The sequence below is a fragment of the Wolffia australiana genome, chromosome 19 (assembly GCF_029677425.1).
Source record: "Wolffia australiana isolate 7733 chromosome 19, ASM2967742v1".
Classification (NCBI taxonomy): Eukaryota; Viridiplantae; Streptophyta; class Magnoliopsida; order Alismatales; family Araceae; genus Wolffia; species Wolffia australiana.
This window is the reverse complement of record NC_135853.1, coordinates 8,801,968-8,813,848: the sequence shown is the minus strand read 5'-3', so window position 1 is coordinate 8,813,848 and position 11,881 is coordinate 8,801,968. Positions and strand designations below refer to the sequence as shown.

Genomic DNA, 11,881 nt, shown 5'->3' with positions numbered 1-11,881 from the left:
AAATACAAACACACATGAAAAAAGTAAAAAGATAAAAGTTCTTACGCGGGGTACTTAAACCTGGGTGGCAAGCGTCGGCGCGACCTGCTCGGCGTGGCTAACGACATCCCGTCACGTCATCCTCGAGATGGTTCTTCGTCATCGTGGCATCGTCCTTGAGATGGTCCTCCATCATATATTTGTATTTTTATCTTTATCTCAATCTCTCTTTCTATCTCTATCTCTATTTCTATCTGTATCTCTATCTGTATCTCCATCTCTATCTTTATCTCTATCTCTATCTCCATCTCTACCTCCATATCTATCTTTATCTGTATCAGTATCTATGTCTCTATCTCTATCTCTATATCTATCTCTATCTCTATCTCTATCTCTATTTCTATCTCTATCTCTATCTGTATCTCTGTCTATATCTCCATCTCATTATCTATTTCTATCTCTATCTGTATCTGTATCTGTATCTGTATCTGTATCTCTATCTCTATCTCTATCTCTATCTCTATCTCTATCTCTATCTCTATCGCTATCTCAATCTCTATCTCTATCACTATCTCTATCACTATCTCTATCTCTATCTCTATCTCAATCTCTATCTTTATCACTATCTCTATCTTTACCTCTCTCTTTATCTCTATTTGTATATATGTCTCTCTCTCTATCTCTATCTATACCTCTATATCTATCTGTAGCTCTATCTCTATCTCTATCAATCTCTATTTCTTTCTCTATCTCTATTTCTAACTCTAACTCAATCTCTATATCTATCTCTATCTCTATTGGGATCTCTTTCAATTTATCTTTCTCTATCTCTATCTCTATATCTTCTTTATCCTAATCTCGATATCTAGGTCTATCTGTTTCTCTATCTCTATCTCTGTTTCTATCTCTTTCTCTAGATATATATATCTACTTATATCTTAATTTCTATCTCTCTACATAATTATCTCTATCTTTGCCTCTATTTCTATTTCCATCTCTACACATATCTATATCTCTGTCTCTATCTCTATCTCTATCCCTATCTCACTTTCTATCTCCATCTTAATCTCTATCGCTCTCTCTATCGTTATCTATATCTTTGTCCATATCTCTATCTCTATCGCTATCTCTATCTCCATTTGTATACCTATCTCTATCTATTTCTCTATCTTTATCTCTATCTCTATCTCTATCTCTATATCTATCTCTATCTCTATCTGTATCTCTATATCTATCTATATCTCCATCGTTTTCTCTATTTCTATCCCTATCTCTATCTCTATATTTATCTTTATCTCTATCTCTTTCTCATGCTCTATCTCTATCTCTATTTCTTTCTTTATCTCTATCTCTATTTCTCTCTGTATCTCTTTCTTTATCTCTATCCTTAGCACTATCTCTATCTCTATCTCTAAATTTAGCTCTATCTCTACCTTTATTTCTATCTCTATCTCTATCTCTATCTTGATCTCTCTCTCTATCTCTATCTCTATCGCTATCTCTATCTCTATCTCTATCTCTATGTCTAACTCTCTCTCTATCTCTATATTTATCTATATTTCTATCTCTATCGTTATCTCTATCTGTCTTTAACTCTATATCTACCTGTATCTCTATCTCTATCTCTATCTTTGTCTCTATCAATATCTCTATCTCTATCTCTATCTCTAACTCTATGTTCACCTATATCGCTATCTCTCTCGCTATCTTTATGTCTATCTCTATATTTATATATATCTCTATCTCTATCTCGATCTCTATCTCTATCTCTCTCTATCTCTCTCTCTATCTCTATCTCCATCTACATCATTATCTCTATCTCTATCTACATCATTATCTCTATCTCTATCTCTATCTCTATCCCTATCTCGATCTCTATCTTTATTGCTATCTCTATCTCTATCTCTATCTCTATCTCTATCTCTACGTCTACCTTTATCTCTATCTCTATTCCTATCTTTACCTCTATCTCTATCTCTATCTCTACCTCTATCTCTATCTCTATCTCTATCTGTATCTGTATCTGTATCTCTATCTTTATCTCTCTCTCTATCTCTATCTCTACATCTATCTCTATCTCTATATCTATCTCCTTCTCTATCGCTATCTCTATCTCTATCTCTACCTTTCTCTCTATCTCTACCTCTATCTCTCTCTCTATCTATATTTATATCTCTCTCTCTATCTGTATCTCTATCTCTATCTCTATCTCTGTCTCTGTCTCTATCTCTATCTCCATCTTGATACCTATCTCGTTATCTATCTCTTTCTCTATCTCTATATCAATCTCTCTCTATCTCTATCTCTATCCTTTTCTCTGTCTCTATCTCTATCTCTATCTGTATCTGTATCTCTATCTCTATCTTTATCTCTCTGTCTATCTCTATCTCTACATCTATCTCTATCTTTATATCTATCTCCTTCTCTATCGCTATCTCTATCTCTATCTCTATCTCTATCTCTACCTCTATCTCGCTCTCTATCTATATTTATATCTCTCTCTCTATCTCTATCTCTGTCTCTATCTCTATCTCGATCTCTATCTCTATCTCTATCTCTATCTCTATCTCTATCTATATCGTTATCTCTATCTCTTTCTTGATCTTTATACCTATCTCTTTATCTATCTCTATTTTTATCTCTTTCCGTAACTCTATCTGTATCTCTGTCTCTATATCTATTTCTATCTGTATCTATATCTATATCTATATCTCTATCTGTATCTCTATCTCTATCTCGATCTCTATCTCTATCTCTATCGCCATCTCTACCTCTATATCTATCTTTATCTGTATTTGTATCTGTATCTCCATCTCTATCCCTATATCTATCTCTATCTCTGTCGTATCTATATCCATATCTCCATCTGTATATCTATTTCTTTCTCTCTCTCTATCTCTATCTTGATCTCTATTATTTTCTCTAGCTCAATCTCTATCTCAAAGTATATTTTTATCTGTATCTTTATATCTATCTATCTCTATATATCTATCTCTATCTGTATCTCTATCTCTATCTCCATCTCTATCTCTATCGTTATCTCTATCTCTATCTCTATCTCCATCTCTACCTCCCTAGCCATCTTTATCTGTATCTATATCTCTATCTGTATCTCTATCTCTCTCTCTTTATTTATTTCTATCTCTATCTCTATTTGTATCTCTATCTCTATTTCTATCTCTATCTCTATCTCTATCTCTATCTCTATCTCTATCTCTATCTCTATCTCTATCTCTATCTCTATCTCTATCTCTATCTCTATCTCTATCTCTATCGCTATATCTATCTCTATCTCTATCTCCATCTTAATCTCTATCTCTTTCTCTATCCATCTCTATCTCTTTCCGTATTTCTATCTGTATCTCTATCTCTATATCAATTTCTGTCTGTATCTCGATCTCTATCTCTAGTTTCGTCTCTATCTTTATCTCTATCTCTATCTCTTTCTCCATCTCTACCTCTATATCTATCTATATATGTATCTGTATCTGTATCTCTATCTCTAACTCTATATCTATCTCTATCTCTATCTCTATCTCTATCTCTATCTCTATCTCTATCTCTATCTCTATCTCTATCTCTATCTGTATCTCTATCTCTATCTTTATCTCTATCTGTATCTCTATCTCTATCTCTATCTCTATGCATCATCCTATACGGACCATTGGTTGCCCCTGTTTGAACCATCCTATGGCTAGGTATCTCGTCCTCTAGGGTTCCTATCTAAGATGATGCAATGATGACTAGAATGCGATGTATAATGCATGTAAAATGAATTTCAAGAAATGAATGCGTGCAAGACGTACAATTTTTTTTTTTTAATATATCTAAAACCGACGGTGCTAGGCACGGAGGTTAGCACGATCGACTCTGATACCAATTTGATGTAACACGACGATCGGCAATGATACCTCATGTTCTGTCAAGATGATAATCACCAAAATAAAATGTAAATGATGTGGAATGATAAAATGATTTGAGGAATTAATATGGAGAAATATATTGATAATCAATGAAGCAAGGTGCAAATCAATTAGACTACACACGACGGGTTTTGTCAATCAATCAAGCATCCAATGATCCACAAAGTCAGATCAAATGGACTTTCAATATGGGGGACGTTTGTTGTCCAAGTTTGTCGACGCTATCAAAATTAGATGACTGGTTCCAATACCAAATAAGAAAATTTTCTAACACAACAGGGTGGTTATTCCTCAATTCACGATTAAGATCACTCGAGGCAATGCGCAATTAGAGATCGACACAGAGAAAAGTAATTAATACTGTAAATGAAAAGGGAAAACGAAGCGACCTTTTGTGTTCCTATAGATTGTGTTCCAACAGCTGGCTCTGTAGATTGTGCTCCAATAATTTATGGCCGCAACGGGTCATCGTAGATGAGAATAACTAGAGGTCAGAGTAGATTCTTCAATTGATCATATCAACCTGGCTCTAGGTCCAAGTGCAGCCGTAGGAGAAAGTCGCCTCCGAGAAAGTCAGGATACGTCCAAGACAGATTTGAATCGAGGCCCGTCCAACCTTTCATAGTAATCACGGAGACGCCTAACAAGCAGAATGCCCAATTGCATCAATGGTTCACAATGGAACAAATGTACAACTGCGCGGAAGAATCATAAATGGAAGAAAACACCACTATTGAATCACTTAGACCCAATGAGAGAGTGTCGGATCTACCACGAAGGTGCGTAGTAATTTGATGCCCAAAATGTAGTCGCGGCCGTAAGCAATGTTCTATGAAATTCAGACAAATGACGCAACGCCTCAGCGAGGGTCGGCGGAAGTTTCTAAGATTGGTGAAGATCCATGCAACAACAAATCCGAGGGAAGCTACGTTCAAAATTATGCTCAAAATCTCAACATGAAAAAAACACTTCTGTTCAAAATTCAACAAGGGTGTGAATTGGGGCACCCTACGTTCTGTTTTGTAGGTGGATGTGGGTGAACCGTAAACATGCATTAAAAACACAAAACCAAAGAAAGACGCGAAGACAAAATAACTAGGAAAATAGGGAGGGAGAAGATCCTTATAGCGTGGATCTTCCCTTGTTCCATATGACCATAACTGCATTCAAAACAGCGAACGACGTGGATTGAATATCAAAACATTGAACGAAAGCGAAGACAAAAAAGTTAGCTAACGTGCCCACTACCCGGGCGTACGTACTGTCGCCTTGGCTTGCCGAGTAGGCTGAACACGTACAGCTGGTGATGTCAGGAGGGAGGGTGATACTATCCCAAGACGTTTCAGCAACTGTGGGTGGTGCTGCTCCATCACTATCTCTTTTACTAATTCTATCACCATCTCTATTTCTATCTCCTCCTTTATCTCTATCTCCATCACTATCTCTATCTCTTTCTCCGTCACTAAATGTAACTCTATCTCAATCTATATATATATATCCATTTCACCATCTCTATCCTTCTCTCTATCTTCATCTCTATCTCTATCCCTATCTCTATCCCTATCTCTATATCTATCTCTATCTCTATCTCTATATCTATATCTATCTCTATCTCTATCTCTATCTCTATCTCTATCTCTATCTCTATCTCTATCTCTATCTCTATCTCTATCTCTATGTCTATCTCTATCTCTATCTCTATCTCTATGTCTATCTCTATCTCTATCTCTATCTCTATCTCTATCTCTATCTCTATCTCTATCTCTATCTCTATCTCTATATCTATCTCTATCTCTATATCTATCTCTATATCTATCTCTATCTCTATCTCTATCTCTACCTCTATCTCTACATCTATCTCTATCTCTATCTCTATCTTTATCTCTACCTTTATCTCTATCTCATCTATATCTCTTTCTCTACCTCTATGTCTATCTCCATCTCTATCTCTATCTCTATCTCTATCTCTATTTATATCTTTCTCTTTGTCTCTATCGCTATATTTATATGTATCTCTATCTCTATCTCTATCTATTGCTATCTTTACCTCTATCTCAATCTCTATCTCTATCTCTATCTCAATCTTTACCTCCATCTCTATCTCTATCTCTATCTCCACTCTATGTATATCTCTCTTTTTATCTCTAATGCTATATCTATATGTATCTTTGTCTCTATCTCTATCTATCTCTATCTTTATCTCTATCTCTATCTCTATCTCTATCTCTTTCTCTTTCTCGTTCTCTTTCTCTATCTCTATCTGTGATGGCGCAGCCCCAACCGCAACCCTGGAAACGTCTTCGGAGACGTCACCGTCGTCCTCGAGAGCATCAGCCGTGCGGTTAGCCAAGGTGATGGTACGCACGCCCGGATTTAAGTATCTCGGGTGACGGACACTCTATCATTGTTTTTACATCTTCATTTCGTTCGTCGTTTTTGGTTTTGTTCTTCGTCGTTTGTCGCTTTCCGACTCGTTATGGTCATGTGTAAGGAGGGAGGTTCATCCTTATAAGGATCTCCCCTTCCCCCCCCCCCTTTTGTCAACACGTCGCAGTTCTTCCGGTTGCTTTGATTTCCTCAGGTCGTAGGTGATAACACCCTAATTTCTGTCTTTATTTCATGATTTTAGCATGATTTTATGCATTTAAAGAGCTTAAAATTCGGTTGTTATCATATATTTACATGAAAATAATGTTTTCAAGTAATCTCTGATTTTTCCATAATTTTCTGTTAATTATATGAAATTTTAAGGATTTATTGAAGCTCGAAATAATTATTTTTGAATGAAAATGGCATATTTAATATTTTATTTCGACATTTATCAGCATGGGAATGAATTAGTGAATTTTCTAGAATTTTTTACGAATTTTTAGGATTTTTCTGAGATTTATTTGAAGAGGAAATGTATTTATTTCAATGAAAAAAAGCATATTTATAATAGAAAAAGAAGTATTTTTATTATTTTCGAACTTTCAAGGGCCTTTTTACAAACTTTCGTTGCAAAAAGACCCTGAAAACAGCTATCGGTCGCCACTGCAGGCGTAAAGATCCAATTTAAAATTTTACAGGGTTTTATTGCAATTTTTAATATACATTTTTAATGTTTTTAGGAGAAATTGGAGGACAGAGAGTGCGCTAGGGGATATACACAATTACTTTTGGGCGGCGTCCAAAAGCAATTCCAGGCTTTTTAAGGACTTTTCTGCAAAAAGGAGGATTCAAAATGCGCCAGCCAATGAGAGAGCGACACGTCATTGCCTGTTTAAAAACGAAACTAATAAATAAATCAATTTTAAATCCAATGGATTAAATTGGTTTAAAATTGATTTATTAATAACTTTTGATCCTGAAGTCAGATTGAGATGATTTTTTATGGATTTGTTCATCTTGATCCCCTCTTTCTATCTGTACGGCTGGATCATTCAGATCCAGCCTACATCAATAGATAAATATTAAGTACTAAACGGGGGTAAAATGGTGATTTTTACCATATAACTTAAGTATAAAAGCTAAATTTCGAGAGGGGGAGCTCATTCTTGATGGTTTACTATCACACCTGCAAGAAAGAGAGGAGCCCAAGCCTGGATCAACAGTTTTGCACTTTTTCCTTTCATTGTATTTAAACTTTTATGCATTTTGAATGAAATAGGTTAAGTTGTTTGTTTCTTCATCTCTATTCTGATCTGAACTTCTAAATTGCTTGGCTTGAGCGGCATGTACAAGCCCTGATTAGGATTGAGAGGAGAAATTGAGGGATTCACCTGGGCATTCAATTGCATTCCAAAAGAAAACTCTAAAAAATTTAGTTTTAATTCTTAAGATACTCAATTACCCCATTTTAGTTCTGAATTATCAACTTGCAAAAATCAACCAAACCCAAATTAAAAATTCCTACCAAACTCTCTAATTGAATTCTTTGATCCATCCAATTGGATCAATTAATTCAATTAATTCCATTCTTCTCACCTCTTCTACCCCCCTTTCTCAATTCTCATCTAATTAGGGTGACTTGATCCTCGTTGAAGATCAAATTCACTCTAATTAGGATTAAAACACCAAAAAGATAATCACATTGAACTTCCTACTTGCTTCCCTTGGACGACACTCACACTTATCACTATACATGTTAAGTAGAGTTTAATAAATTTTATTGCATAAGCTAGAATTCACAACGACAAGGGCTAAAAATCCATAATTTTCACCCCTATTTTTGGCTTATCAATTGGCGCCGTTGCCGGGGAGGCAACGCTATGGAATTCAATGTGCCTTTATTCATAAACAAAATCGGGCAAGTGTTGATCGAATTTTTTTTATTAGAAGCATTGTCATCAATTTTAAATTCAAAGTGATTTGGTGGCTAACGACTAACGGGTGTTGTGTTTGAATTAGTGGTTTTGTATGAAGTTTAGGTCTGGATTTGAATCAGGGAGCAGTGACAGAAATTCCCCTATAGTAGACTGCACCACACCCGAATCATCTTTCACCGAACCTACATTCGTAGAGGAGACGTTGATTAGAACCTTACCAATGGACCCAATAGGAAATGGGAAAGGAAATCCTGAGGTAGTTAACGATGGACGTAGGAGGATCAGAGAATATTCCACACCAGCGGAAACCCCGATCTTAACCAGGATATCTGCCCCTATTGGAGATGATGTGATGTTTAGAATTGACCCACACCAATTTCAGTTATTACCATCCTTTTTAGGGAAGGCAAACGAAGAGCCCTATGACTTCTTAGAAAATTTTTACGAAGCCTGCGACAGTTGCACTTATCGCAGAATTTCGAAGGAAGCTGTGAGAATGAAATTATTCCCTCATGCCCTTAAGGATAGAGCCAAGGATTGGTTTAGAACATTGGGGACAAATTTTGAATCGTGGAATGATATGGAGAAGAGCTTTCTAAAAAGATATTATTCAGTGGTGAGGACGAACTCTTTCAGAAGGGAGATTAGATTTTTTCAGCAGGGAAATGATACCTTTAGTGAAGCATGGGAGAGATTGATGGGGCTCATTAGGAAGTGCCCCCACCGTGGCATTCAAAAATGGGAGTTAGTTCAAATCTTTTATGAAGGCTTGAATGATGTGCAAAAAGGAAGAGTTGATATCTCAAGTGGAGGAGCGATAGCAGATATGTACGAAGATGAAGCCATGGCACTCCTACAAAAGATGTTCGACAATTTAGCCTATCACCAAGATGCCTCCGATCATGTTAGGGTTACCCCTCGGAAGGGTGGATTGTTGGATGTTAGGGGGGTTGAACCCCAGATTACTATGGATCGAATTGAAAAACAGATAGGTGTCATGATGGGAAAAGCCATGGAAAAGATGAACGAAAAAATGATTTCATTATGGCAGGGTCAGAATAGTGGAGGAGCACCCAACCAAATAAATCGATGTGAAATGTGCTCAAGTGATAGCCACACCGGAGAAGAATGCCCCATGATTTCAGAAGTGAATGCTATAGGCAGGCAGGATGGGAGCAATGGTCAATGGGCCGCTAGAGGAAACTTAAGAGGACAGGGATGGAACAACAACAATCGACCACCCCAACAACAGTTTCAACCCAAGGCGAACAATCCCCATTACCAACAACATTATCAACCTTACCAAATTTTTTCAGATCCCACTAATGCGACTCTCACCAAGGTAATCGAGGAGCTGCAAGAAGACAAGAAGAGGATGATCAAGCTTTTTGAAGAAATGGAGGAGAGGCATCTGCGGGAAATGGAAAAGCTCAAGGCGGAGGTTGGTCTTCACAGCGGTCAACAATTTGTGCACGGGGGAGCACCACAAGGTACTTGTGAAGACCCCATGAAGATGGGCGCCAAACCAGGTAAACTCCCTACTCAGGCCTGTATTAATCCTAGTAATTTACTTTATGTTGATGACATGTATAGTGTAGTTAATGAGCATATTCATAACATGCATGCCATGACTGAAAAACAAGAAATAGGAGAACTAAGTGCTATATCAAAACTTAGAAATGGGAAAGAATTGTCTACTCCATTTGCAGTTGTAGAGAAACCAAAGGAAGTAGAGGATAAATTGGAGGAATTGCAAGAAGATGAAGAAGTAGGGGTGGAGGAAAATGTGGAAAAGGAACCCGACTTGAAAGCATATTGCCCGCCTATCCCTTTCCCTAGTGCCTTACAAGCGAAGAAAGAGAAATCAAAAGATAGCCCACTTCTTGAGTATTTGAAAGAGGCCACTGTTGAAATTCCTATTTTAGATGCGATACAGTACATCCCTGATTATTCCAAATTTGTGAAAAACCTGTGCACACCCCCTAGGAAGCAAAAAAGGATTCAACTTTCTGAGAATATTAGTTCAATATTTCTGCATGAATTACCTCAAAAGCGCAAAGATCTAGGAGCACCAGTGATTAAATGTGAGATTAGGGGGGAAGTATTCACCAAAGCCTTACTCGATTCAGGAGCAAGTGTGAATATCATGCCTAAGGCTTTATTTGAGACCTTTAAATTTGGTGAACTACAACCCGTAAATTTAGAATTGCAGTTAGCGGACGGATCAATTAGAAGACTATGTGGACAGCTGGTGGATGTGGTGATGAAAGTAGAAAAATGCTCATTTCCTGTGGATTTTATAGTAGTGGATGTAAAAATTTCAGGAAAAATTAGTCATGCACCCATTATTTTAGGACGCCCATTCCTAGCTACAGCAAGAGTGAACACTGATTGGGATGAAGGAATAATTAAATTGCGCATGGGAAAAGAAGAGGTTGAATTACCAATTTCTCAATTGATGAAATACCCCAATAGTAGCCAGGAAGATATTTATGCATGTTCCCTAGATGATGATGATGATGAATGCAATGCCATAGAGAAAGTAATGTATGATGTGATGGCGGTGAATGAGAGTGTTTATGAGGGGGAAAAGGATGACCGTAGTGAAACGAAGGGTGGAAGTATGAATGACTACATATCTATGCCCACTAACGAATTAGAATTGAAACCTCTTCCTTCTCACCTTAAATATGCTTTTTTAGGTCCAAGAAGGACACATCCCGTTATCATCTCTTCAACCCTCACCATGGAGCAGGAACTTAACCTATTAGATGTATTACGACAACACAAGAGCGCTATTGGATGGACCATAGACGACATCAAGGGAATTAGCCCTGATGTCTGCCAGCATAGAATTTTTATCGAGGAAGGATCCAAGCCCTCAGTACAACATCAACGTAGACTAAATCCTTATCTTTGTGATGTGGTGTCAAAAGAAATTACCAAATGGCTGAAAGCAGGATTCATTTACCCAATTTCAGATAGTAAGTGGGTTAGCCCAATTCATGTAGTACCTAAAAAAACAAGGATTACTGTCCAAAAAAATCAGGATGGAGAAGAGATCCAGACTAGGGTAGCATCGAGTTGGCGAGTATGCATAGATTATTGAAAGTTAAATCTAGCAACAAAAAAAGACCATTATCCTCTACCTTTCATTGATCAAATACTTGAAAAATTAGCTGGACAAAGTTTTTATTGTTTCTTAGATGGGTACTCGGGATACAATCAAATTAGCATTCATGAAAGTGACCAAGATAAAACTACGATCACGTGTCCTTTAGGAACATTTGCCTTTAGAAAAATGCCATTTGGACTTTGTAATGCACCAGCAACCTTTCAAAGGTGCATGAGTGCAATCTTTTTTGATCTAATTGGTACATGCCTTGAAGTTTTCATGGATGACTTTTCTGTGTTTGGTGAATCTTTTGAGTGTTGTTTGTCTAACTTGGATAAAGTGTTACAGATTTGCGAAGAAAACAAGTTAGTGCTCAGTTGGGAGAAATCCCATTTTATGGTGGACATGGGGATTGTCCTAGGTCACCATATCAGCGAGGAGGGGCTGGCGGTGGACAAGGCAAAGATCGAGATCATCAAGGAGCTTCAACTTCCATCGACCCTAAAGCAACTTAGGGGTTTCTTGGGCCATGCAGGCTTTTATCGTCGCTTTATTAA

At 37.1% G+C, this 11,881-nt stretch overlaps 1 non-coding gene across 1 annotated transcript; it reads right to left on the bottom strand.

Moving 5' to 3' along the window:
- Positions 1 to 8,835: 8,835 nt before the first annotated feature.
- On the bottom strand, positions 8,836 to 8,941 carry LOC144715938 (small nucleolar RNA R71). Its single transcript, XR_013584768.1, has one exon. It is a non-coding gene; the product is annotated as a small nucleolar RNA R71 (small nucleolar RNA).
- Between the last annotated feature and the right edge of the window lie 2,940 nt (positions 8,942 to 11,881).